Raw genomic sequence first — 25,368 nt, 5'->3', positions numbered from 1 at the left:
CATATTTTTCTCAATAACTTGTGATGCCAGTCGGATATAAATCAAGTTTCTATACATATAGGCCTGTTTCTAAGCATCTCAGCTCCCTATTCTCTTAATAACTTTGTCTCTGTATGTAGAAAGCTACTATATACTTTCTTAATATCCATATAAATACACAACATTATATATGTATATACATATACATTTGAAACCTCGATATATGATAAAGCAAATCTCCCATATATACATTTTCAAATTGTCATTCTGGGCTCTTGCTGTTCTACATCAATTAAAGTACAAGCTTTTTAAGTTCCATGAAAAGACTGATATTTTAATTAGAGTTACAGAGAATGAATAAATTAAATGCATAATGAATTGGCAGAGCATTGCATCTTTATAATATTTTGGTTTCCATGATTGAATATGACTTTCTTAATGAATTTGAAAAATGTTTTATTATATCCATAATGTTTTTGCATATTTTATTAAATTTAAACCTAAATCCCTTATCATTTTTTTGCTATTGTAAATGGTATCCCTTGTTTTCCTTACAGTTACATTATTTTGGGAGTTAGATGTCAATATATTAGAAAGAAATTAGTTTATATATATAATAGATTGACTTTACCATTGCCAACATCACTTATTTTTGTATCTTCAATGTAGACAAGTATATCTTCTGAAAATGATTGAGCTTTTTTATGTTCAAATACATTTATTAATTTTTTGTTTTCATTTATCTTAATGCATTGCCTAGAACTTCCAGAACAGTTTTTACTAAAAACAATGACTGTTAGTATTCTTGTTCCTTGTTTCTAACTTACAGTGAATTACTTCCTAGTGGGAAGTTATTTATAGTTATTTCATTTCCTCCTCTACTTCTTCCTCCATCACTTCTCTGCCTCCCCCTCCCCTCTTTCTTCTTCTCTGCCCGGTTCACTACTTCCTCCTTTTTCTCCTTGTTCTCTTTGTTCTTTTTCCACTTCTTCCTTCTTTATCCTCTTGCTCTTCCTTTTCAGAGTCTTTAGCTCAATTTAAAACCTTTCCTTGAGGTATAAATATAGAAAAATGTGCACACAAGTGCAAAAGCTCTGTAAATTCTCATCTCCCTAGGCCATTTGGTGGCAATTTCATTAAGTATGTCTTTTCAGTGGACTTGTTCATTTAATTTAGTTTTTAAAGTTGTTAGTCACGAAATTTTACATAGTAACCCCTTAAAATTAAAAAAATTAACTTCTACACCTCTCTTTTTTTGTTGTTCCAAATCTCATCTGATATGTGTTTCCTTTTTTGGTTGTTTTTGTTTGGAGTTTCTTTCCATTTTTCTCAATTAGATTTGCAATGTTTGGTATTTTTATTTTTCTTTTCAAAGAACTGGCTTTTTATTTTATAGGTCAAACCCATTTAAACATTTTTCTATTTCATTAACTTCTACTTTTCAGTTACTATGTAACTAAAAAGTAGAAGTTACTTCTATTACTTTAAGCTTATATTTCATCATATTTGATTTTTTTGCCATTTTTATTTATTTGCTTTGGTGATTTCTGATTACAGTGCACAGTTATTAGCTAGTGCTTCTAAGATCTAGTCCCTGAGTGCTAACTGAATGTGCAATTCTCACATCTTAGCAAGTCAATCTAAGTGATAATAAAGCCATTGTGGTTAAGTAATGTTTCTACACATTGGAAAAATTGTAATACCTACAGATTAAGTAGAGAAAATATAACAGGATTTAGATGTTGAAGCCTCTTTTGATAGACAAGGCTGCTTCTAAAATCTAAACCTGTCAGTGATTACCTGGGATTTCTTCTTCCCTGAAACAACTCAGTGACTCAGATTTCTCCCTTTCTCTCTGTCTCTCACTCTGCCTGTCAAGCTCCCTCTCTGGATTTCACTGTCAGGGCCCCAATATTTGTGGTCTGGGATTTCATTTTGAATTCTTTTCAATTTCTTTATTGTGCTAGCTAGACTTTTGGTAATTAAATGATAATTTTTCCCCTAAGGTGTAGATATCTCTGTACTGGATAATTCCAGATTCTCTTTTTTTCCTTATATTATGGGTAAAAGGCAAACCACAGTATTCATTACCTTCTCAGACAATTGAAAATTAATTTCTGATATATTAAGAAAGTCAGTAGGAAGATCTTAACTTCCATTATTAAAATCAGCAAATTGCTCTCGGCTTTTCATTGATTTCATGTTACACTAATCACTATATTCCCACTCAACCATGGAAGCAAGGGCTTCAGTTGTAAATATTCTTAAAATACAAAGAAATTTACATACAATTGAGGTAAATATTTTTAAAAAGAATATGTTTATTTTCATTAAAATCACAAAAATTACATAAAGACACTTTCCCCCCAGACTTAAAGATAGGTCTTTAACTATTATAATTCATAATCCATTATCATAGGTCTTTATTGTTAAGATGAAAACTCTTGGGGATGCTTATTTTGCTTATGTGTATATTTACTGAGTGCCACTTTGTGCTGCAAAAGTTGGCTGACTCTGTTTAGAACAATTAATTGTATTGTCCCTAAAGAAGAAATGTCTTGCAGAGAGAAATGTGTTGTTATTTTAAAATTTGAATATAGTGAATGAAGTCAATCAATAGACATAATCATAAAATAGAGATGTATAAAATGAGTGGGGGCTCATTCTGTACTAGACACTATTATGGGCATTCTACATTGAATGGATGTATTTCCTGAAGACATGCTCTATACAGCTATGTGTATATGAAAATGGGTTATAGAGGAATGAGTCACTAAGAGTATGCTGGGAGACATCAATAGAGATTCCAGAAAGGCCTTGACATTTAAATTTTGTAAAAGATGAGTGAGAGTTTCTTTTTCCTAACAATGTTACTGATACTGAATAGTGCTACTGGTGTTACTTTAGTTTATTTAAAATGGTATGTCTGGAGACTTGGATTCTAAGAAACACCCAGATCCTTATTTTGGATACACTTAAATGAGTCACTTGACCTTGATGAGCTTCATGTTTTAATTTGTAAATTAAAGATCTAAATAAGGAAACAGCTAAATTATTTTTCGTCTTTACAGTTAAATTAGATTCTTTGAAATTTTTTGTGTTACATACTGCCATGTCACCCTAATTCTCTATTTGAGCATTTACTTTCATTGACATTTGCTTATTCACTTTGGCTCTGAATATAAACTGACCATAGACCCAATCTCTCGCTCTTCTTTTCTCTCTCTCTCTCTCTCTCATCAACCAAATTTTAATTCAGTGTTATAGAAGGAAGTTTAATAATAAAATTAATCTCCTGATAATCCCATAATATTCATTTGTTATTTTTTAGTTGTTCAGGAAATCCTTCTGCAGCCATTCCACACTGCAGTGCTGCCAAAGGCTCTCAGTAGATACAATTTTATTTCTCTACAAGTTCACCAACTCTCACCGAACATCCCCATCAATGATTTATTTCTTTTCTGTACTATTACTCACTTATTTATTACCATCTTTATTATCACTTGTTTTCCAGAAGTACCTAGAACCTCCTCTAAAAGCAGACCAACCTAAAGCCCAAAATATAGCAAGAACTACGCTAAATGGTTAGGTAATAAATTTCCTGTTATAATCTACAGCAGGGTGTTTTAAACTCAGCAAACTTGACACTTGGGGGCTGGATTATTCTTTGTTATGAGAGACTATTTTGTGCACTGTAGGATGTTTAGAAGTATCCCTGGCCTCTACCCACAAGACGGCAGCAGCACCTCCCTCCCCAGTTGTGACAAAAATGTCTCTGGACATTGTCAAATGTCCTCTGTGACCCATAGGGTTACCAGATAAAATGCAGGATACACACTTAAATTTTAGTTTTAGATAACCAACAAAATGTGTTTTTTTTTAATTTAAACATATCCCAAATGTTGTGTAGATCAGTTATAAAAAATATTTATCTGAAATTCAGATATAACTAAGCATCGTATACTTTTGTTTTAAAGTGGCAATTATACTTGAGTTGGGGTGAAGGTGGGAATTCACACCCCCAGTTGAGAACCACTAATCCAGAATTCTATTAAAACGTAAAATAAAAATGAAGTGTTTCAGGCATAATTTTGACATTGCCATGTATTAAAACATTTAGCTAAATGGGTTATTATTACTATTAATATAATTATTTTGATATGCTCAAACATGCACAATAGTGGAAAATAAAGCAAAATGTACCACTTAGTTTCATTATGGGGTCTCAGTTCTTGAGGTATTTAGTATTTTGACTGATGGCTGTAAAGACAAGTGGCTCCATTGACTTCAGTTTCTGTAGCATTCATTAGGCTGGAGGCAGGGTTTCTTCAGATATAAAAATAATGGATGGAAATCAGAACCTGATAGTTATTCTCATGGTACAATAGACATCAGGAATATGTGTTTGCCCTCTGAGTGAAGCCCACACACTCTGCCACGTAAACCCCCAAGTGCACAGACGCTGAACCATTTAATCTGCTCAGGGCCTATGTCGCCTAATCCTGCAGTTGATATAATCATCTTCAGACATTTTACAGGTCTCTAGATGACACAGTTAAGGAAGATAAAAAGACAAGGTGAACTTGTGTTTGCCCTCTCATTAAATTTTGCAAGTTGCTATGTTTAAGTTTCTATTTTATGGACCACTTAGGCAACTATTAACCTTTAAAAATACATTAGCATCTTTATTTCAGACTTTCAAGAAGACACGAAAACAGAAATAATGATGATGGGGAATTCTGACTTACAAATTGATATTGAAATGTTCAAAACATGTTTTTCCTCCTACCATATTAAGGCAATATTCCAAATAATCCATCTATTCTAGTTCTCTTTTAAAATTGGCTATACCTTGTTGGTACAAATTAATCTGATGGCAGTAAGCACCTGAGATTTATTGAAATACAATGTTAGGGAAGAACTACTGATGTTATATTACTTCTAAATTGAAAGATGATGAAGACTTAAATGAGCAGAGGGGTACTCATTTAGGCACAATAAAATTGAATCTATTTGCCTTATAAGATGATAATTAAATTAAATTTTATTAGACCTTTTAAAATTTCATTTTAAAATTTGCATTGGCTAGAAACTGTCTTCTATAACATAGGTACTTTAGTCAGATAATGATTGAAAAATATAAAATTTTTTTTTAACATCATTATACTAGTTATCAAAATGTTCTTTGGGCCGGCAGAACTGAGAAGATATGGTACTTTTAGTATTAGTCTTTGAACATTTAAAACGTTTTTTAAAATACATGTACATCATTTTTAAGGACATTTCTGGCCTCATGATTTTTTACTTTATTTTTGCAAATTTGGTGCCAATCTTAGACTTTGGATACTAAAATGGTAACTTGCAGTTTGAATAGTTCCTTACAGATTTTAGTATTAAGAATCTATAATACACCAGGCTAACTGCACATGGACCAGGAATGAAATCAGTTGTACTGTGTGTCCTTCTTACCCAGCACTTTCATGCAGGTTATAATGAGCACCAAATGCAACTTCAAATTTAAATATAAAATTTCTAACCACGTCTGCCTGCAATGAACATGACTTGTTTTATGTGTTTGTGATACAAAGATGACTAAAGCAGTGCCCTATAGGCTGAAAGGTTTGGAAAAGAGAGAAGGAAATTGAAAGTCTTCTTTTCTTTCTATTAATGATTGTTTGGAACTGGGAAGTGAAGAATTGAAGAACAGGTGCCAGAGAGAGGAAAGAAGACTAAATAAAGTACAGGGTGAGTCACTGCACACTTATGGTTATATATTCTATTTCTTAAAGCACAACGTAAGAGAGCCAGAGCCTTTTACTCTGCAAGCTATGTCTCCATTAGAAAATTTGATAGTAAAATATGAGAAATTGCCCAACCTTATGGCTGAAGCAAGAGGAGATTAAAAAAAAAAAGGAGTAATTGCCAAGTAGTATATAGGGTGAGAAAGCACTAATTCTGAGATAAGAAACAGCCAAGGTATTTAAGCTAGTTGTAGAAGTAATGGTTTGGGGTGAGAGGAGTCCCCAACACTGTTTCATAGCTTCACTGCAGAAGCAGTCCATATTAAGGAAAAAGTCTACTGAAAGAAATGTTTCCCTAGATGCACTGGTAAGAAGCTAAGAGTCCAAGATAGCTGCTGATTATGACTAGAGGCTAGCTCAGGTTAGGCGTGTAACTCTGCTTCTCACCCTTGTATGCCCTCAGCTTCAGCTAAATTGTTGCAGGAGATGAACTGAAACATGGCTTTGGCCACTCCAGTGCTAAGTGGCAAATGACTGCGAGGTAATAATAATAATGTTTGGAGATTCATAGGATAAATGGTTGAATATCATAAAGTGGAAAAGTGTGGTCATGACAACGGGTGAGATATTTTATTTACCCCCTGGAATCAGAAGACTGTCAGTGTGATTTAATTTAGGGAACCAGTAGCAATTTCTGGCTGTGATATTTTTAGTTTTACCATATTATACTCCTAGACACTAATGATTTGTCTGATCATTTTACTTAATTGAGAGGAAATTTAGAGAACTATTGTGGTACAACTGAGATGTATAAAACTTAATGTTTCCCTAAAAAATTTGATACAATATCAACTTCTTAAATGAGTTTAAAAGGAAAATAAAATCACCACTCTTAAATTTAGCAAAAGTCCACGTTTATTTTGACTTAGAAAATATTTCAGAAAAATCATAAATGTTATGTCCTTATGTTCAAATTTCTGAGTTTGAATCCTCAGAGTTTTATTTAGTGTGCTGGATGCTGCCACATTAGAAATGAAGGCCACATAGAAGTGATGAGGTGATGCATTTTCTCCTTCGAAACTTTTAAACCTTGAACACAAAAACATTCTGAAAATTTATCATTGTTTAGTTTTGGTCCAAAACATTCAATATGGCTTTAATTAGTTTTCAAAATCTCCAGCACAAAATAGAGTGGTGGCAGAAATAAATTGTTTAAAGGAAAAATACAGACTGTGCTGAAATGCACAGTCTAATCTTCAAGAAATATTGTATTCCAAGCACAACATAGTGTTGTCTTCATATTACCTTTGCTTCATTTTGATTTAAAAATGTGTTTCTTCCATTTTCCATAAACTATAAATAGCTTCAGAAATATAAAGTTAACTGAAAATTGTAACCAACAGTACTTTTTCTGCAAGAGTTCAAATGTGTTATTTAAAGGAACAGTGAACTCTTAAAAGTTTATTCTTCATTAAGTTCTTTGAGATAGTTTATTCACAAGTTATTGAAAACGGTACAAGGATATGAGTCTGTAATGCAAAAACACTTCTATTGAGAAGACAGTTGGTCACCTCCACATTGGCTCTAAGGTTATGTCCAGCCCTAAACATCTATGCTGGAAAGGACAAATGACACCTGGATAAGAGGAAGTTTAATGAAATTTAAAGTGAAGCAGTTGCTTAGAGGGTAGATTTGAAATATTCTTTGAAAAATTACAGGTTTTGAATGCATTCTCCCTGGAAGTTTATCTTACAGTAATACTCCCAAGTTAAGTTTGAGATTATAATCTTATACAAATTATTTCCCAACTGATTAATAAAAATGGTATCTTACATTTTATCAATATATTAATTTTTATTCTCAGAATTTTTAATACTATTATCTCATTTAATCTAATGAAACTCCTCACAAATGCTGGGCAGTTGTTTTTTACCACTTGAAACATGAGAAAACTTATGAAAATATATTGACTAACTTAAGTCTTCATTGATAGATACTTTTTCTATATATATTCTGTCTATTTTGCCCTGTGCATGCAAAAACTTAGTTTCATAAGATGTCAAAAACAAAACAATTTTCTAGATATGGTAATATAGTAGTACTGTCTTTCGCTGTTAGGTATGAAGGGTGTTTTTCCTGAAATTACATCAGTTTCATTACCCATGCAGTAGCTGCTCCCTCCAGCCTCTGCAGCTTAAAGATTTCAGCTTCCAAGAACAGGACAGAGCAGCCATTTTGGCTTCCTATGATGCCATGTTGTATTGCTCAGTCATAGGATATTCTAGCCTAGACCCCTTCAACCCAACAATGCTATTTATGTGACCTTGGGCTAATTACTTTATTTCTCTGTGCTTCCCTTTCTTCATCTGCAAAATAATGCTTACCCCATGGAGAGTTGTGAGAATTAAAAAACTTAGTATATGCAAGATTTCTAGAACCTAGTAAGTAATCAATAAATATGAGTTATTATTATTATTACTAGCATTTAATTTAGAAACAGATCATCTTAATAACAATCAGAATAGTAATTGTCATTTTTCTTTCATACATTTACATGAATTTTCTTATGGAACCCTCATAATAATCATATTTGTAATTACTAATCCTAATTCCATTTTACAAATGGGGAAACAGAGATCAAAGAGCAGTTCATTAAAATTTTTCTGGGTCACACAAACTAGTAAATAGTGAAGTCTGTATTATAAACTCATGGAGTCTGACTCCAGAGCCATAATCCTTGAACTGTGTAATAGATGATTCCTTATATATTTCACATCAGGTTCTCTCTCCTCTTGACTTTCAGACACACACTGAAATTATTTTCTCATGTAAATTGTTAAAGGTGTTCTTTTCTGCACTCATTGATTGAGAGAAAATTCTAGCTTGTAATTTTATATTTCATTGTTCCAACGTTTCTGAAGAGACAAGCATGCCAACAAACCCAAGTTAGACTGGATTATTTAGTGACCATATAAATATTAGACAGCCAGGTGAATGTCAGAACACATCAACTAGGGTCTCCACTACTTGGAAACTCAATTATTTTTTAATAATTTTTAAATTAATTAATTTTTTATTGGCTGCACCATGCAGATTGTGAGATCTTATTTCCCTGACGGGGGATTGACCCTGTGCCCCCTGCAGTGGAAGCGCAGAGTCCTAACCACTGGACCGCCAGGGAACTCCCAGAAACTCAATTCTTTAATTCATCCAGAAGAAAAGTTCTGTTTTATGACACAGTTTTGTCCTCAAGCTATACATTTGTCTACTTAGACATAGAAAGGTTATACAACTTTTTCCCATACTCCCTATTTCCTTAAATATCCTGTCTGACAGTCATACAGTAGTATCATAAATTATATATTTTCATAATTCAGTAAAAAATCAGTATGCTGGATAATTTGAAGTCTACTGCACTAACATTATTCAGTCCTGATTTTTTAGTTCCAACTAGAATTAGCATGTATTAGTGAAATTATAATGTGGTGTGCTTACTCTTTTTTTTTCAGTTGAAATATAGTTGATGTACAATATTATGTTAGTTTCAGGTGTACTACATAAGGATTTGATGTTTGCATACATTATGATATGATCACCACAATAAGTCTAGTAACCCTCTGTCCCCTTACAAAGTTATCACTGTATCATTAACCATATACCTTATGCTATATAATACATCCTCATGACTTATAATAAATATTTATTATATAAATAATGACATTTATTAAATAATTCCTTTCACATATTTCAGTCACCCCACCATGCCCCTCCCTTCTGAAAACCACTGGTTTATTCTCTGTATCTATAAGTCTGTTCTCATTTTGTTTTGCTTTGTTTTTTAGATTCCATATATAAGTGAGATAATGCAGCATTTATCTTTTTCTGTCTGATTTATTTCACTTAGCATAATGCTCTCTAGATCCACACATGTTGTGGCAAGAGGCAAGATTTCATTTTTTATGGTTGAGTAATATTTCACTGTGTACATACATACATATATGTATATGTGTATACATATATATATATGCACACACACACACACCACATCTTCTTTATCCATTCCTCTGTTGATGAACACTTACAATGCTTCCATATCTTGGCTACTATAAATAGTGCTGCAATGAAAATGGAGTGCATATATCTTTTTGATTTAGTGTTTTTGTTTTCTTTGAGTAAATAACCAGAAGTAGAATTGCTGGATCATATGGCAATTCTACTTTTATTTATTTTTTTTTTTTGAGGAATCCCCATTCTGTTTTTCATAGTGGCTACACCAATTTACAATCCCATCAATAATGCACAAGAGTTACTTTTTCTCCACATCATCACCAACACTTATTGTTTCTTGTCTTTTTGATGATAGCCATTCTTACAGGTGTGAGGTGTTATGTCATTATGATTTTGATTTGCATTTCCCATATGATCAGGATGTTGAGCATCTTTTCATGTGCCTGTTGGCCATCTGTATGTCTTCTCTGGAAACATGTCTATTCATGTCCTCTTCCCATTTATTAATCAGTTTGTTTTGTTATTGAGTTGTATGAGTTCTTTGTGTATTTTGAATATTAATTCCTTATCAGATATGTCATTTGAAAATATCTTCTCCCATTCAGTATGCTGCCTTTTCATTTTGTTAGTGGTTTCCTTCACTGTGCAAACGCTTTTTAGTTTGATGTAGTCCCATTTGTTTTCTTTTTTGTTTCCCTTGCCTGAGGAGACAAATCCAAATTATTATTTCTAAGACTCATGTCAAAAGGCATGTTGCCTACACTTTCTTCTAGGAGTTTAAGGTCTTACATTTAACATTTTAATCAATTCTGAGTTTTTTTTTCTTTGTATATGGTGTGAGAAAGTAGACAATTTTGATTCTTTTGAATGTAACTGTCTAGTTTTCACAACACTATTGAAGAGGCTTTTTTTCCCATTTCATATTCTTTCCTCTTTTATGATACATTGATTAATCATGTAGGTGTGGGTTTACTCCTGAGGTCTCTATTCTGTTCCATTGATCTGTGTCTTTGTAGTATATTTTGAAATCAGGATGTGCGAGCTTCCAGTTTTTGTTCTTCTTTCTCAAGATTGTTTGGCTATTTTGAGTCTTTTGTGTTTTCTTACGAATTTTAGAATTATTTGTTCTAGCTGTATGAAAAAATGCCATTGGTATTTTGATAGGGATTGAATTGAATCCAAGGATGACCTTCTGTAATATGGTCATTTTAACAATATTAATTCTTCCAATCCATGAGCACAGTATATCTTTTCATTGGCTTGTGTTGTCTCCAATTTGTTTTATCAATGTCTTATTTTTTTTGAGTATAGGTCTCTTACCTCCTTGGTTAGATTTATCCCTAGGTATCTTATTCTTTTTTATGAAATTGTAAATGGGATTGTTTACTTAATTTCTCTTTCTGGTAATTCATTGTTAGTGCATGGAAACACAACAGATTTCTCTATATTAATTTTGTATTGACACTTTAATGAATTCATTGAGTTCTTATCATTTTTTTGGTGGTATCTTTAGGATTTTCTACCTATAGTATATCATCTGCAGTGACAGTTTTACTCTTTCCTTTCCAATTTGGATTCCTTTTATATCTCTTTTTTTGTTTGTTTGATTGTTATTGCTAGAACTCCCAGTACTATGTTGAGTAAAAATGATTAAGAGTGAGCATCTTGTCTTGTTCCTGATATTAGAGGAAATGCTTTCAGCTTTTCATTGCTGAGTATGATATTGGTTGTGAATTTGATATATATGGCTTTTATTATGTTGAGGCATGTTCCCTCTATACCCACTTTGTTCAGAGTTTTTATGATATGTTGAATTTTGTCAAAAGCTTTTTTCTGCATCTATTGAGATGATCATATAATTGTTATTTAATTTGTTAACATGGAGTGTCACATTGATTGATTTGTGGATATTGAACCAACCTTGTATCCCTGGGACAAAGTCCACTTGATCATGCTGTATGATCCTTTGAGTGTACTGTAGAATTTGCTTTGCTGGCATTTTGTTGAGAATTTTTGCATCTATGTTCATTGGTGAGATTGGCATGTAATTTTCTCTTATTATGGTGCTTTTGTTGGATTATGGTATCAGGATGATTCTGGCCTCATAGAATAAGTTTAGAAATGTTCTTTTCCATTCAATATTTTTGGAATAGTTTGAGAAGGATGGGTATTAATTCTTCTTTTAATGTTTGGTAGAATGCACCTGTGAAATTATCTGGTCCTAGACTTTTGTGTGTTGGGAATTTTTGATTAGTGGTTCATTTTCAATTCTGGTAATTGATTTGATCATATTTTATATTTCTCCCTGATTCAGTCTTGGGAGATTTTTATGCTTCAAGGAGCATACTCATTTCTTTAGGTTGTCCATTTCATTGGTATGTAATTGTTCATAGTAATCTCTCATGATCTTTTGTGTTTCTGTGGCATCAGTTGTAACTTCTCTTTCATTTATAATTTTATTGATTTGGGCCCTCTGCCTTTTCTTCTTGATGAATCTGGCTAAAGGTTTGTCAATTTTGCTTATCTTTTCAAAGAACCAGCTCTTAGATTCATGCATCTTTTCTAGTGATGTTTTTGGTCTCTCTTTCACTTATTTCTGTGGGATCTTTATTATTCCTTTCCTTCCAATAACATGGGTTGTGTTTATTCTTCCTTTTCCAGTTATTTTAAGTGTAAGGTTAGATTGTTTGAGAATTTTTTCTTTTTCCTGAGATAGGGTTGTATTGCTATAAACTACCCTCTTAGAACTGCTATTGCTGCATCCCATAGATTTTAGATGATGGATTGTGTTTCAATTTTTCACTTGTCTCCCAGTATTTTTTAATTTCCTGTTTGATTTCTTCAGTGACCCATTTGTAGTTAGTAGCATATTTAGCCTCCATGTGTTTGTGTTTTTTGCAGTTTTTTCTTGTAGTTATTTCTATTCTCATACCTTTGTGGTCAGAAAAGATGCATGATATGATTTCAATCTTCTTAAATGTATTGAGACTTGTTTTGTGGCCTAGCATGGGTTCTATGTTGGAGAATGTTCCATGTACACTTGAAAACAATGTGTATTCTGCTGTTTTTGGATGGAACATCATATATATATATGTATATATATATGTATATATATATATATATAGTCTAATGTGCCATTTAAGGCCAGTATTTCCTTATTGATTTTCTGTCTGGATGATCTGTCCATTGACGTAAGTGAGGTGTTAAAGTCCCCTACTACTATTGTGATACTGTCAGTTTCTCCCTTTATGTTTGTTAATATTTGCTTTATATATTTAACTGTTCCTATGTTGGGTGCATAAATATTTACAACTGTTATATCTTCTTCTTAGATTGATCCTTTTATCATTATGTAATGTCCTTCTTTGTCTCTTGTTACAGTCTTTGTTTTAAAGTCTATTTTTGTCTGATGTAAGTATTGCTACCACAGCTTTCTTTTTGTTTCCATTTTCAGAAAATAACTTCTTTCATCCCCTCACTTTCAGTCTGTGTGTGACTTTAGATCTGAAGTGAGTCTCTTGTAGGTAAAATATATATGCGTCTCAATTTTTTAATCCAGCCACCCTGTCTTTTGATTGGAGCATTTTGTCTATTGAAATTTAAAGTAATTATTGATAAGTATGTACTTATTAACATTTTGTTAATTCTTTTCTGGTTGTTTTTGAGTTCTTTGTTCTTTTAGTCTTTTGCTCACTTTCCTTGTGATTTGATGACTATCTTTTGTGTTATGACTGGATCCCTTTCTTTTTCTGTTATATGTGTGATTATTTTAAGTTAATGAGCTAAGTTCAAACACATTCTCACAAACCTGCATTTTTACTGCCCCCCCCCCGCCATGTTTAATGTTTTTGACATCATATTTTACATCCTTTTGTTTTGTGTATCCCTAAATACTTATTGTGGATATAGATGATTTTATTACTTTTGTCTTTTAATCATCCTACTAGCTTTATAACTGCTTGATTTTAATCTACATTTACTGTATGTTTGCCTTTATCAATGATATTTTTTTCTTTCATAATTTTTATATTTTTAGTTGTGATCTTTTCTTTTCCACTTGTGAATATTAGTACACTTGATGTTGTCACAGAGGTCTTGTAAACTATCCTCATATTTTAAAATTCTTTTTTCTTTTGTCTCTTCATGTCTTCATTAGTGATTTCCACTAATGTCTTGCAGTTTTTTCATCTGTTCCTCTCTATCATCTAATCTGTTGATTTTTTTCTAATGTATTTTTTATTTCAGTTATAGTATTCATCTCTGTTTTGTTCTTTATATTTTCTAACTCTGTTAAAATTCTCACTGTATTCATTCATTCTTCTCTTGTGTTCATTGAGCATCTTTATGATCATTATCTTGAACTTTCTATTGGGTTGATTGCTTATCTGCACTTCATTTAATTCTTTTTCTGAGGTTTTATCTTCTTCCTTCATTTGGAACATAGTCCTCTGTCTCCTCATTTAGCCTAATTGTTTGTGTTTATTTCTATGTATTAAGTAGATTGGTTACATTTCCTGATCTTGGAGAAAGTCTTATGTAGGAGACAGTCTATGGAGCACAGCAGCACACTCTCCTCTGGTCACCAGAGCTACATTCTATAGTGGTGCCCTCTATGTGGGCTGTGTGGGACCTTATGTTGTGGAACGGCCAACAACTGAGGGCACACTGGTAGGTGGGACTGGTCCCCAGCCCAGTTGGCTGCCAGGCCTTTCCTTGTGTTGTGGCTACTGGCCCACTCTTGAGAGTGGGGCAGGGTCCTGGTATAACTGGCTGTGGGACCTGGGGTTGGTGGTTGAGGCTGGTGCTGGCTTACTCATGGGTGGGTAAACCCCTACTGCTAATAAACTAGATGAGACCTCCCAAATGGCACTTGCTAGTACCATTGTTCTCCTGGTAAGATGAGCTCCCCAAAAATGGCTGCCATCATGTCTACATACACAGGGGGAATTGCAGTTGCCTCCTGCCTCTCTGGGATGTTCTAGCAAGTGTGTCTAACCCAGGCTCCTTTCAAATTACTGCCTCTGGACTGGCACTTGGAGTGTGTGAGACTTTGCACACACCTTTGAAGAGGAGGGTCTCTGTTTCCTACAGTCCTCCAGATCTCCTGTGTCTAAGCCCCACTGGCTTTCAAAGCCAGATGTCCTGGGGGCTTGGCTTCCTGGTGTAGTACCCCCCAGGCTGAGGAGCTTAATATGGGGCTTAGACAACTTGATTCTTAGGGAGAACCTCTAAAATAGTGATTATCCTCCCAATTGTAGGTCACCTCCCCAGGGGTATAAGTCTTGACTATTCTGCATCGCTGCCTTTCCTAGCCATCTTGTTTTGGTTCCTTCTTTGTATCTTTAGTTGTGGAAGATCTTTCCTGCTATTCTTCAGGTCATTCTCATTGATAGCTTCTCTGTAAATAGTTGCAATTTTGGTGTGCTCATGGGAGGAGGTGAGCCCAGGGTCTTCCTACACTACCATCTTGGCCACACCTCTGTGCATACTGTTTTTAATATCAGCTTGTGATCATGACTAAGGGAAAAGTGATTATTACTTAGGAAACCATTAGTGTGCATTTCCTTTATTATTACATGTACTTAAATCTAGGATAAATGCTTAATATGTCTCTGGAATAGTGTCTGATCTCACCTAATACACAAAGGACAAGACACGCTCCCTTTTCATTGGGAAACAGAAAGATAAATCTGCTTTAATATCATCTCTTGAATTAGAACAGAGAGATTGCTTCAATAATTTAACATTTCTTCTAACTTTAAAGCAAAATGGTGTCATGATGCCAGAAAATAGTATTTAAAAGCCTATTTACATAACATATGCTAAGCATACATTTTGAGTTTTATGAATTTACTTCATTTAGAAAAGCTTTTGGAATTCTTATTAGACTATCAAAGTGTTCAATTCCTTTTGCCCTTTTTGCTAACTTATGGGTCCCATAAATATTGAACCCCATGAATTGTACTGATTATAGTCTCTGTGCTCAGAATTCTTACTCTTAATTAAGTGGTGATGCTCATAAATTTCTAACCATGAATTTTCCAGGAAGCCACAGTTAGAATGTTTATCAGCCAATCAGATATCTTAATTTTCTCTCTTGTTTTATAAAATAAAATGTTGCTGCTATATACCATTGAATGTGATGGATACAGAGTTGTTTTTTGTTTGGCCTCCTTTGTTTTTGTAAGCACTAATATTTTGGAAGATAAATAGTACTTGATGCTTCATTTACTTTGATTGTTTTTAATCTCAAGGTACTTTGGAAAGTTTATTTTGCTATAAAGCTTGAGTTAGCTACAGCTTTTCTGTTCTGATCCAAATAAGCAACAATCGTCAAAACATCAGTAATTCAGAAACATTGTGTCATGGATATAGCAACAGAACCATTTCAGAATGAAACTAATTATTGATTATCCCCAGGGCTTCTAAGATCGAGTATGCCTCAGTAGAGTTAATTATGCCCTCAGTTCTGCAGTTTTTTTTCAATGGCAGGTTCAATTTACTTAGCAAAACTATTGCTTTGTAAGATTTGCAGATGAGTCAATTAGACAGTCATTAATTGCATGGCCATTGAAAATGTGGTGGGGCCCAGTAGGGAAATGGTCTACTCCAATGACTAATGTATATTAATGCTAGCATTAATGACCTTTGAGCTTTCCTCCATGTATCCATGGGAAAACAAATCAAAGAACCATTCAAGGATAAATAGATTTTGCTGAATTGGTATGTTTTTCTGTTCAGAGATTAACATTGCTTATTGAATGTATCAAAACCACAAAATTTCAGGGTAACATTAATAGTTATCGTTAACTGAAAAAAACTAAGTGCTGGAAAGGTCATAATTAATTTTAAGAGTGTTATATTTTCAATGTTTTTATTAGGTAGGTGATTTTAGTCTCTTTAAGGAAGTATATTTTATTGCCAATATATAAGAATTTTCAAAATATAAGAATTATATTCAAAATATAAGAATTAAAACATTTTCCATTTTAAATAAATTAGATGGATGGATAGATAGATAAATAGATAGATAGATAGATAGGTTTGAGTCCTTTATTATCTTTATACCTGGTAGTTTATCACCAAATATTTTTTACTTTCCAAGGTCAAATTTGAAACAAAAAACAAATGAAGACTTTGTAGTGGGTTTCGTCTTAAATGTAGTTGACTCTGTCCCAGAGTGTTTCACAGTATATGACTAGGGCATAGTAGCATACAGTAGCTTTTTCACCCACTCAGATATCTTTGGCCTTACTTTATTGGTATAAGATGGTTTTCTGTGTATTACTTCTATCTTGATGATTTTCTGAAGCTTGCATATTTGTTTTGCAAATATTTTCTGAATTGACTACAAAGATGATACTATTATTGATGGTTAACTTTGGTCTTCTTTCTGGCCTCAGAATTTCAAAGAGAGAGATCCTTATTTTCTCTACTATCTGTCAAAGCAAATGTTGAAAAAAAAATGAGATTGGCCTTTATTCTATATCACTCATTACTTCACTTAAAACTGGATTAGCTCTTGCAAACCTAGCCATAAAGACCAAGTCATTGTTTATGTTTTACTTTTTTATATTTTACCTTTTGACTCCCTTCATTTATTTCTCCTACCCTCTCACCCTCCACCTCTGGCAACCAACAATCTATTCTCTGTATTTATGTGCTTGTTTTTTGTTTGTTTCTTTGTTTTGTTTATTATATTCCACATATAAAAGAGATTGTATGGTATTTGTCATTTATCTTTCTCTGACTTGTTTCACTTAGCATGATGCCCTTGAGGTCCATTCATGTTGTCCCAAATGATAAGATTTTATTTTTTTTATGACTGAATAAAACTCCATTGTATGTATATACTACATTTTCTTTATCCATCCATCCATCCATGGATGGACACAGGTTGTTTCCAAATCTTGGTTATTGTAAATAATGCTGCAATGACTATGAGAGTAAAAATATCTTTTTGAGTTAGGGTTTTCATTTTCTTTGGATAAATAACCAGAGGTAGAATTGTTGGATCATATGGTAGTTCTATTTTTAATTTTTTTGGAGGACTCTTCACACTGTTTTCCCTATTGGCTGCACCAAGTTATATTTCCACCAACAGTGCACAAGGGGGTCCCTTTCTCCACATCCTGGCCAATACTTGTTATTTCTTGTCTTTTTGATAATAGCCATTCTAACAAGTGTGAGTTGACATCTCATTGTGGTTTTGATTTGCATTTCCCTGATGATTAATGATGTTAAACATTCTTTTCATGTACTGGTTTGCCATCTGTATGTCTTATATGGAAAAATTTCTATTCAGGTCCTCTGCCCATTTTTAATCAGATTTTTTTTTGCTACTGAGTTGAACAAGTTCTTTATAGATTTTGGATATTAACTCCTTATCAGATATATGATTTGAAAATATTTTCTCCCACTTAGTAGGTTGCCTTTTTATTTTGTTGATAGTTTCCTTTGCTGTACAGAAGTTAATTTGCTGTAGTCACACTTGTTTAGTTTTGCTTTTGTATAAATAGTATTAAGGAGCTTATTGAATTAAATTGTGTAATTTCTCAAGGGTTAACTAAAAAATTAAGAACTTTCCCTTTTCTTCTTTAAGCACATGGTAATTAAAATAATAGAATTATGCTATGTCCTTATTTATGAAACTTATTCTGAATTGCTAATATACTTTGCTGAGTAAATTTTTTTTTTTTTTTTTTTTTTTTTTTTTTTGCGTTGCACAGGCTCAGTGGCCATAGCTCACGGGCCCAGCCGCTCTGCGGCATGTGGGATCTTCCTGTTCTGGGGCATGAACCTATGTCCCCTGCATCGGCAGGCAGACTCTCAACCATTGCGCCGCAAGGGAAGCTCTGCTGAGTAAATTTTTATCCCTACATTACTGCTATTAATTTGAGGCAGTGTGGAAGTAGCACAATCTGATTTTCAAGAAGAATCTCTGTAATTAGTATAATTATAGTCTAAAAGAACCATATAATCAAAAATTGAATTTGGTGAAGAGGAGAAAATATCTAGATAAAAAGTTGGCCTATAATGTGTGTAAGAATAGGCCTAAAATTTTTCAAAATATCTTATATTTTGAAAGCTTTATTTAAATTTCTTTGTGGAATTCAAAAGAAACAAACTAGATATAAATGATTTAGCAATCTAATACAAACCTAATATTAGGTTTGCACCTATGGGTAAAATAATTTAAAAAAGCATAGACATCAATATATGATTAGGTCAATATTTATATCACACAAAAATATACCTATGCTGAAGGAATACAGAATAGAGATTCAACCTCCTTACAAAAAATCAGGCCTGCAAAATTGGTATGAGAGATTTTCCCTAATATTATATTTCAGAATTTTTCAGAGATATTTCTTTCCTCCCATGAATGCCATTGGTGGCTATAGATTTACAACAATCCTGGTAAGTGTAGCATCAATATTTCCTAAAGTATGTTCCACTCAACAGTATTTCCAATTATGATAAATGATGGAAGAAATGTGATCACATTTTGAGAAACAATGAATTTAAAAAATCAAATATATTTATTTACTGAAAGCCTTCTCTAGGCCTATACTTTTACCACTGCTCAGACTTAGAATAAGAACTTAGAACTCTTTAATTCCATACGTTCCTTCCCATGTGTTATCTTACTATATTCCTGTATTTTAATTTTGCAGATATTTTAAGCCTCTCAAAACGTTGAGATTGTTTTAATCAATGTTACTTCTTATTTACCCATACATCTCCTCTCTTGTAGTCTCCCTTCCTGCATTGCCATATTTTCTTGGGATAATTTAGCTTTTGTTCTAGGAATTCCCTTTGATATTCCTTTTAAGTTTGTAGGCAAAACAGTCTTTCAACTTGTTTATCTGTAAACATCTTTACATAGCTATCATTTTGAAGGGTATTTTCAAGAAACTTAGAATCTAGGTTGGCCGGTATGTTCTTTCAGGTCTTTAAAAAAATTCATTCTGTTTTCTTTTGGTTTCTGTTGTTCTGATTGAAAAGTTAGCCTTCAGTTTTACTCTTCCTATTTAACAGTGTTATGCCTTTATTTTTCTCTGGCTGCTTTTAGACTTTTTGTTTGTTGCTGGTTTTCACCATTTTCTGTTTGTTTGTTTGTTTAATGATGTAATTAGGTGCAGAGGTACTTTTATATCTCCTCTTGCCTTTGTAGAGCTTCCTTAATTTGTAGTTTAATTCTGCCAGTTGTGAAAATTCCCAGTTACTTTTCTCATATTGCTTCTGCCCCTTCTCTCACTCATTCCATTCAAAGATCGCATTACAGCTATATTACAAATTTTACCCATGTCTCATACATTAGGTGTTTCTTATAATTCTTTTTTTCTCTCTGTGTTTTACATTGGACATTTTTACTCATCTAAAGGCCAGTTCACTAGTTTTATACTGTTCAATGTGTGGTTAAATCTATCTGTGAAGTCATTTATTGTAAATATTGTAATTTTCAATTCCAAAATATGCATTTTCTATTTTAGTACAGATTTTATTTTCTGGTGATATTCTCCATGTTGTCATATATTTTAGCCAACATATTAATCACAGTAACTTTAAAGTCTGTGTATGATAACTCCAATTTTTTTTCTCTTGGATTTGACCATTTGCTCCTGTTTTTTGGTTTTGTTTCTTTTGCTTTTTTGTGGATTTTTTTGCATATCTGTTACATTTTGACTAAATTCTGGAGATTGTATTTGAAATTTCAGAGCTTCAGGATGATACTATCTTCCTCAAAAAGAAGACGTAATTTTTAAAGAATTCCTGTCAGGTAGTTAGAGAAAAGTAAATAACCTTGATCCAACAAGATTTGATATAATCTGAGACTGAATTTCAGTCATCCTGAAGAACTTGTCTATTTCCAATTTTCCTTTACTCCTAGAGTTCCTCCAGAACTTTCAAATAACAACCTGATATTTCCAAAATATCCCCTAATTGGTGAGCCCAAACAGGTTTTTGTTTCTCCTCCCTGGCCATGCAATTGTCAGCAACTCTGAACTGCTATTTTCTGTTTGTTCCCTTAGTTTCTTCCATTAAAATTGGCAAATTCTTAAGGCAGAAAATGCAATGTAATTTTTCCTTTTTCTTTGGGATCTTTGTTCCTCCTAGAGTCTAGCTGACTCAATTGTTCTCTGATGCTTACAAAAGCAGTGTGTGTGTGTGTGTGTGTGTGTGTGTGTGTGTAGTATAGGCTATTTCTTCATAGATGGGAAGAATCAATTTTGGGTATATTAGATGAATCCAAGGACTCATATGGTTTGAATGCAAAGTGTGAGGAAAAAAATGAAATTAAAAGATGATCTCAAGATTTCTGGCTTGAGCCACTTAAAGAATGGACTTGTCATTAAATGAGATATGAGAAACTACAAGTGCTGCAAGTTTTGAGAAGAGAATTAGTTATAACAACTGAAGCTCAAGAATAGGAACTGGACAAGAGATATGAATATAGGAGTCATTAGCCTACTGAGAAAATTAAAAACATGTGACTAGAAGAGATTACCAAGGATGTGAATATAAATAGAGAAGAGAAACATGGACTGAACCCCAGGGTATTTCAATATTCAAAAGTTAGGGAGGGCTTCCCTGTACTTGGCCTATGGCCTCTGGGAGCCAGCGGGCAGTGGCCCTCACCAGAGACCCTCCAGCAGGCCCAGGGGTACAAAAGTGGCTGTAAATCCAGCACATGCATAAGCAAATTAAAGGATTTAATATGAAGCACAGAAGCAGATAATGCCAAAAGGCAAGCGGTAGTTGGTACACATTTAGTGAGTGGGGCAGCATTTCCTTCTCCCACTGCTGCTGAGGTGGTAGAAGTTAGTTGAATTCAGTATGAAATGGAATACACCAAAGGTATTGGTCAGCGAATTAAAGGTCCTGGAAAAATTAAAGGTAGCACCACCAAATGCTGACCTTGAACAAGGATTCCGAGAAGGAGTTTCAAATGTTCGTGTGATTATGCAGGTTCCAGGGAGAATTGTTGTATCAGGAAATAATGAAGACATTCCACTTTCAAGACCAGCAGATCTTGACCTTACGCAGTCAACTCCCTTTAAACCAGTGGCACAAAAAACACCACCCCATGTGCTTATGCTAAGTGAAAGACGACTAGAGTTTCTGAATTTAGAAAGACCTCCTCCAACCCCTCAAAATGAAGAAATCCATGCAATTGGCAGGCTAAAAAGAGTGCTTTATGAGTGAAAATGCTGTTTGCCAAAATGGACAGCTGGTCAGAACCGACTCCATGTATAGCATTTCAAATATAGGTACAATGATTGAAGGAACTTCAGATGACATGACTGTTGTAGATGCATCTTCATTAGGACGACAGATAATCAAACTAAACAGATGTCTACAACTTCTGGAATCGGCGAACAAAGAAGGTTCTAAAAGAGAAATGGTCATGTATTCCATTACCATAGCATTCTGGCTGCTTAAGAGTTGGCTCTGGTTTTGCCGCTAGAGATAACCTCAACTCTCAAATGTATTGTCTCAACAGTTGGAAATATAAAGAATTTTCAAACAAACAAACAAACAAACAAACAAAACGTTAGGGAGATATGGAGGAGTCAGCAAAGAGCCTGAGGATATGCAACTAAAATGAAAAGGGGAAGACAATGAGAATGTGGTGTCCAGGAAACCATAGAATAAAATATTTTAAGAGAATGAACAACTGTATTATATGCTGCTGCTAGGTCAACAATAATAGAAACTTGGCCATTAGATTTAGAAACATAAATATGATTGATGACTTTTAGAAAAAAACATTTTCAAGGAGGAAAAAAAAATCCCTTTATTTGGAGTTGGTTTAAAAAAGAAATTGAAGGGACTATTTGGAAGCAATAAGTGTAGACAACTGTGCAAGGAATTTTGCTGCAAAAAGAAACAAAAAATTATCTCAGTAAAGAGAAAGAAAAGAAATAAAGGTGGGCTACAAATGAAAATTTTAGGCAAGTTGTATATCAGCCAAAGGGGAAGAGGCAGTCAAGACTGTTAGACTGTTGTTCAGTTGTTTTTATGTTTTTGTTTTTTAATAAACTTTATTTTTAGAGCAGTTTTAGTTTCACAGCAAAATTGAGTGGAAGGTAATGAGATTTCCTATATCCTCCCCTGCCTGCACATATGCACAGCCTCCTGCATTACCAACATCCCCAACAAGAGTCGTACATTTGTTACAATCGATGAACCTACATTGATATATCATTATCACCCAAGTCCACAGTTTACATTAGGATTCACTCTTGGTGCTGTACGTTCTACCAGTTTGGACAAATGTATAATGACATGCCTCCACCATTATAGTATCATACAGAGTACTTCCACTGCCCTAACAAGCTTCTGTGCTCTGCCTATTCATCCCTCTCTCCCCACTAACCCTTGGCAACCACTGATATTTTTACTGTCTCCATAGTTTTGCCTTTTCTAGAAGGTCATATTTATAGTTGGAATCTTACAGAATGTAGTCTTTTCAGATTGAGTTTATTTTGTTTTAATAGGAAAAATAAAAATGTGTCAGCTAATGGTAGAACAGGGAAATGATCATGTAAGGCAGAGGAGAGAAAGACTGATATATTATTTTTATGGAACCACTAACAGACACATTATTCACTCATTTAATTCTCACAAAACACTTTAAAGTAGATATTATTACTGTTATTATTACTGCAATTTTATATATGGAAAGAGGGAGGTTCTGTAATGTATTCAGTTCTACCAGTTTTGGAAACTGTATTTATCTTTTTATTTTTTTTAGGATCCAAGAATTTTTTATTGGAATTTATTATTATTATTATTATTACAATTATTATTCAATGTGAACTCCAAGTTCCAGTTCTTCCTTTCTATCTTATATGTAGAGGAGATTTTAACTCTCTTTCCCAAATGGATTTATCCTCCCTCACCCTTGTTCCCCAACTCTTCCTTCTTTATTTCACAAAAATGGTTGCTACAGTTATAGGGTATTCAACATTGAATGGGGTTTAGGAATCATTTAATCCAGTGCCTTTATATAATACAACACACTTTGCAGACTCAGAAATATTGCTATGGTTGTAGAACTGGGACTGAAATCCCAGCTTGAATCCCAATCCAGTTTGTTTTCCTTTATGATGTGTTTCCTTGCCTCATGTCTTAGAAACTGAATTTGACCTTCAAGAGCCCAGTCTGCTTCCAGAGTCCACTGTTTTAAGCACTCTGCCTACATTGGGCTCATTGTCACTTGCAGACATTTATTCCTGTCATAATTCTCGGTGTATTCCAGGGTCACCTAAATATTCCCTCTATTGCCTTTTATTTTCTTGACCTCATCTTCTACAATGACCTTTTCCTGGACAATATTTTAGTCAATTACTCCATGATCATAGTCTAGTCATTGATAGTCTAACTCACTTCTCACCCCACAGTCTTATTCTCAACTTTCCTAGTCTTTGAGCTGGAAGGATAGGAGGCTGTTGTCAGAATCCTCTCACAGTTCTTGACCACACTAGAACCTCCTGGTTATTGTTCTTTATATTTTTCACTCTCTCTCAACCCCTTGTGCCTTTCTTTCCCTCCTTACCCGACTTAGATTTCATGGTCCTGTCGGTGTCACAATCATTGCCTCACGTACAGTCTCTATCTCCTTACACCATCTACCATACTCAACAGGAAAAATCTCATTCCCAATTAAATCCAGCTTTATTACCTTTCACTCTACACCCTAGAAGCTGTGGAAGGTCTTGCTGCAGAAACACACAGCCATAGTGCTTGACCACCTTTGAAATTATTGACAGTTAAATACAGGTGTAACCTTAAGTTTGCCCAGCAATGCTCTTACACTTTCCCATGCCATTTCACCCTCTCACTCTCCAAGACAACAATTTCATACTTTGCTTTCCAGTATGCCTTCCTTCTGCCTCACATTTAGTTTATGATCTTGTTTTCTATTTCACTGGGAAAAGTAGTAGAAATCAGAGCACTTCCACACTCTCCTACAAACAAGCTCAATTTGCATCTCTACCCATCTATCTATCTGCCCTCATTTTCAGCTGATGAATTTTTCTTGCTCCAAAATATTGAGAACCTCTCTATCTGTGTGCTTGATCATCACACTTATTGTCTACTCAAGAATATTCCTAGAATTTTGCCCTCTTAATCTCTCTACATCATCAGTTTTTTCCTCACAACTTGTTTATTCTCACCATTACTTAAATAACATATTTCTTATCTTCAAGAAAAATTGTCCCTTGACCCAGACCCTCCTGCAACTACTGTACAAAGTTTCTGTTCTTTACATAAAAACACCTTGAAAGAGTTCTCTATACTCATTGTCTACATTCTTCTTCGCATTCTCTCCTAAATGTCCGCTTGCCTCTAGCACCTCCCCAAAAGGTTTTTGCCAAGATCAGCGATAACTTAGATATGGCAACATTCAAGGATAAATTCTCAGTTTCTGTGTTATTTGACCTATCTGCAGCATAGGTTCCAACTTCTTGAAGTCCACCTTTACTTGACCTCCAGGATCTCACTATTCATTATCTTCCCACTGCACTGGCTGATTACAGTTCCTTTTGATGTTCTTTTCATTTCTAACTAAATGCCCTGGGCTTACTACTCCTTATTTTCTATACTCCCTCCTAAATCAAGATTTAAA

At 33.9% G+C, this 25,368-nt stretch overlaps 1 pseudogene; it reads left to right on the top strand.

The window, feature by feature from the left end:
• LOC102988320 (mitochondrial fission factor-like) overlaps nucleotides 1-22,200 on the top strand; it is a 100,860-nt pseudogene extending 78,660 nt beyond the window's left edge.
• Nucleotides 22,201-25,368: the final 3,168 nt, after the last annotated feature.

Source organism: Physeter macrocephalus, chromosome 4 (assembly GCF_002837175.3).
Source record: "Physeter macrocephalus isolate SW-GA chromosome 4, ASM283717v5, whole genome shotgun sequence".
In the NCBI taxonomy this organism is placed as follows: domain Eukaryota; kingdom Metazoa; phylum Chordata; class Mammalia; order Artiodactyla; family Physeteridae; genus Physeter; species Physeter macrocephalus.
Note: the sequence above shows the minus strand (reverse complement) of the source record. Positions and strands in the feature narration are given on the sequence as shown.